This window comes from Elephantulus edwardii, unplaced genomic scaffold, assembly GCF_000299155.1.
Source record: "Elephantulus edwardii isolate Elephantulus edwardi_28Jun2011 unplaced genomic scaffold, EleEdw1.0 scaffold00055, whole genome shotgun sequence".
Lineage (NCBI taxonomy): Eukaryota > Metazoa > Chordata > Mammalia > Macroscelidea > Macroscelididae > Elephantulus > Elephantulus edwardii.
In genome coordinates this window covers 6,683,092-6,687,356 of record NW_006399805.1, presented here as the reverse complement: position 1 = coordinate 6,687,356, position 4,265 = coordinate 6,683,092, and the positions used below count along the sequence as shown (strand labels likewise).

At 43.6% G+C, this 4,265-nt stretch overlaps 1 pseudogene; it reads left to right on the top strand.

The window, feature by feature from the left end:
• Positions 1-223: 223 nt before the first annotated feature.
• Positions 224-2,669, top strand: LOC102848518 (annotated as a pseudogene).
• The last annotated feature ends 1,596 nt before the right edge of the window (positions 2,670-4,265 follow it).

The following is a 4,265-nucleotide window of genomic DNA, read 5'->3' as shown; positions in this document are numbered from 1 at the left end:
AAGAAAATTTTAGAAAGATTTAATTACTTTGTATAAAAGCAGTAAGTATCAAAATAGAGTTGGGAGGAGAAAAACAAAATAGTAATTAGTTATATAAAATCCAAGGTATAATAGACAAAGCAAAGGAAGCCGAAACCTGCCCTGGTCTTCCTCTTGTATTCCTCTCTCAACTCCCTTTAAACATAAACGAGTTTATTTCCCACCAGCCTAGAACACTTTCACCATGACCCTCAGCCATGCAGACGTACAAAAAACAGATTAAGCACATGGTGGCTTTCTTTGAACAAGAAGCCAATGCGAAGGCAGAAAAAAAAATAGCTGCAAAGCGAGAAGAAGAGTGCAACATTAGGAAAAGTTGTCTTGTGCAAACAAAGAACGTGTTGAAGATTATGGACTATTATGAGAAGAAAGCAAGCTGATTGAGCAGAAGAAGAAAATTCAAATGTCTAATCTGATGAATTAAGCAAGACTAAAAGTCCCCAGAGCGAGAGATGACCTTATCCCAGACCTACTAAAGGAAGCCAAACAGAGACTCAGCAAGGTGGTCAAAGATACAACCAGATACCAAGTGCTGCTAAGCGGACTAGTCCTCCAGGCTTTGTACCAGTTGCAGGAGCCCTGAATGATTGTTCATTGCAGGAAACAGGGTTTCCTTTTAGCATAGCTGCCATGAATAAAGGAATCCCTATGTGAAAATACGTCACCAAAAAAGATATTATGTCCAAATGGATTAGGAGACCTGGCTGCCTGAGGACATCGTTGGTGGTGTTGAGATCTATAATGAAGATTGTAGAAGAAAAGTTTCCAAAACCCTTGAAAGCCAGCTGCATCTCATAGCCACGAGTATGGGAAACTTTGGTGCTAATGGCAACAACAAGGTTTTTTAACTAAGTATCTTAGAGGTGAAGTTCATTCCACTCTTCAACTGATACAATATGAAAGTTTCTAATATTTAAAGAAGCAAGAATATCTGTGTAACCTCCTCTTTGCTGTTCTAATATTGTCTGTATTCATTGTAGCTATTGTCTTTGGCCTAACTATTCTCAACGGGAACAAGTTTCATGGGAAACGATCAGGAGGAAACCTCTGGTTCATCTAAAAGCAGCATAGCTTTCAGTTGGCTCCACAGCACGAAGATGAGAGGAGGGGCTCAGGTGGTGGTACATGAACATGGTCGGGCCCTCTGCTCTTTTCCAGTTTCCTGGGGGACGGCATTGTGGTGGTCTCGCTGCCAACTCTCTGCACTTGAGGTCTAAAACACATGTAGGGCTCGCCTTCCTTCCGGCTGGAGTAGCGTTACTGTTTCCTAGTGTGCCTAGCAGGTTTCCTCATCTGTAAATTGTGATTTCAAATCTAACCCATGAACATGCATTATTTATTAAAAGAAAGATTTCATGTAAAAAACACAACATATGTGCATGACTAACACAGTGTAAAGGAAAGATTGTATAAAATGCAATATAAACAAATTAAATGTAATCCATATGAGTGAATTATTGTATGCAAACCAATAGATATATTAGAAGAAAAATAAAGAATATATTAAATGAACCAAGAAAAAGGTAAAAAAAGTATAGCAACATTTGCCAAATAATACACTACAAATTAATACAAAAATATTGAGTGAGAAATTATCAGAGTGCTGAAGTTGGCTTAGGGTTGGTTTCCTGAAAGAAGTGCATTTCTGGGCTTGAGAAATGAGATTATCTCTCCAGAGGGTGTGCTAAGTGAGGGGATCAGAAAAGCTGGAGCAGACAGCACAGGAGTTTGTCTGAAAACCCAATGAGCAACAGAGAAGGCACATTCCTAACCATTGCAGGAGGGGTCTGTGGAGGAAGAGACATGCCTTCCTCTAAAAAAATAAAAATAAATAAAATTTAAAAAAACCTTTCTGCTTAGAATTAAAGGATGCCTCCTTCTTGTTACTTGTGACACTTGCCTGACTTTCAAACTTTGTTATGAGTTCTTAAAGTCTCAATTGCCTCATCTGAAACACAATAGCAAAAATTCCTACATAATCTATGTTATTGTGGGCTTGAAAGCCCTGATATTAAAAGTGTCTGAATACTAAACTCTGAAGTACTAGTGCATAAAAAGCATTTTATCAAGAACATATAAACAGGTACTTCTTGCCATCTCCCCAGAATCCATCCTCAGCTCTGGGCTCTTCCCACAATTCTTGTACTGTCCCCAGGGAACCAATGGCTTCAGCCATTATCCCCATCCCAATACCTGCCAAGCCAACAGCTCCAACTCAGACCTAACTACTTATTAGATCCTCGTCCATAATGATCCTTCTGCACTTAGACTCAACATGCCCAAACCTGAACTCAGTATTTCTCCTCAAAATGGTGTGCCTTACCTGGTATTATCTGCCGGAGTGAAATGCAATGTCAGCAGGATGCCTGTCTAAGGTTCCCCAGAGGCAGAGCCGCAGATGAGTATCCACGTACAGAGATTTATTACAGACGTGCTCCCAGGAAACGGCTCTCAGGAATGGGGGTGGTGGGCAGGAGGAGTAAAGGCCAAGTCAAACAAGAATGTGATCTCGGAAAGTGTTCTCACCTGCTGCTTACTCCACAGAAGGTGTGCACCACACCTCTCGGTCTGGGATGCTCGAGGCAAAGGAGATGAACCTCTGCATCCCTGGGCAGCCAGCCACTGACTGAATCCACCTGAAGGTTGGGGTGGGAAAGACAAACCCCCAGGCACTTCGAGGCCTCTGGCTGGGTGGACAGAGGGCTCAGGGCACCAAAAAGCAATTCTCCAAAGGCAGTCACAGATGCTCCTGTGCCAGACAGATGCCTGGGAGGACCACACAAATGAGAGGGGTTGGGGTGACTGTGGGACCACGAGGGTCCCCTACAGGGCTTCTGCAGGCGCAGTCAGGAGGCTGTTAACGGAAAGGTGGTGCCTCTTTGATGGTTTGAATCTGCCAGCTACTCTGAGAGAGAAATGCTATCTCCTCTTGTGCAATCTATAGCCTCTGAAAACCTGCTGGAGCGTCAGCTATGAGTCAGTTCCAACTTGACAGCAATGAGCGTTGAGTTAGGGGCCCCTAAAGGAGAGTTGGTAGCATAAGGTACTATGTGTTTGGCTGCTGGCTGAAACATTGGTGGTTTGAATCCATCAGCTCCTGTGTAGAGAAAAGATGGCAGCTACTTTCCGCTAAAGAATTTGCAGCCTCAGAAACCCAACGGAGGATCACTGTGAGTCCAGATCAGCTTGACAGTAGTGGCTTTGGGCTCGCTCATTATTGTTTTCAAACCAGAAATCTGTAAGCACCCTAAATCCTGGTTCTCATTCACCAGAACCTCTTGTGGGCCATTAACTCCTGTGGAGTTTGCACTGGGTCCTAAAAAGTTGTTAACTTCTGTCCAGTTGACCCTGGCTCATGGTGACCCCATGCACAGGACACAGAATGCTACCCAGCCTTTTGCCATCCCCAAGCACAGTGGCTGATCAGACTGTCGTGATACCCAGAGTTCTCATTTGCTGGTCTTTGGAAGTACATCAGATTTGCCTTAACCTGGGAGCCCTGCTGAAATCTGCTCGGCACCTCAACATCACACAAGCCTTCTCTGTAGACGGGCCGTGGATATGCATGAGGGGCATTGACTAGGAATCGAACCCTGACCTCCTGCGTGGAGAGTGAGAACGTTGCCACTGAACTACCAATGCCTTCTTAGGCCCTATGTGATAAAACACTCTCACATTGACTCTTCCTACTCCCTTGTCATACTTAAGTCCTCATCACCTCCAGCTTGAGCTGCTGGGGCTTCCTAATTGATCTTTATGCTTCTTCTTTAAAACTCTGATAATCTAGTCCCCAATTACAGGCAGATTGACACTCGAAGAAAATAAACCAGTCTTGTCCCTTTGTTCATAAGACCTTCAAATATCTCCCCATAGCTTTTAGGATGGAAGCAAATCTCCTTCGCTTTGCCCACCCAGTCATTTAGGGTCTGACCTCCAGCTAACTTGTGACCTCAACAGTTCTCAGACATCTTGGTCTCTCCTCGCTTGTGTGATAAAATGCAATTGAGGATACAAAAGAGCTTTGAAACAGACGAGGGAGAGAACTATTTAAAAGGGATATGTGGTTGGGTATTATTGTCATGACAGGAGTCCAGAATGAAGGCTTCATAGTGGAGTGGACTTTGAGGGAGGGATTGTATAACAATAAAAGAATTTTACTTTTTTGAAAAGAACGAACTGGAGGGGAGGAAGGGTGGGCAGGGAGAAAAGTGCAACAATGAATGAAT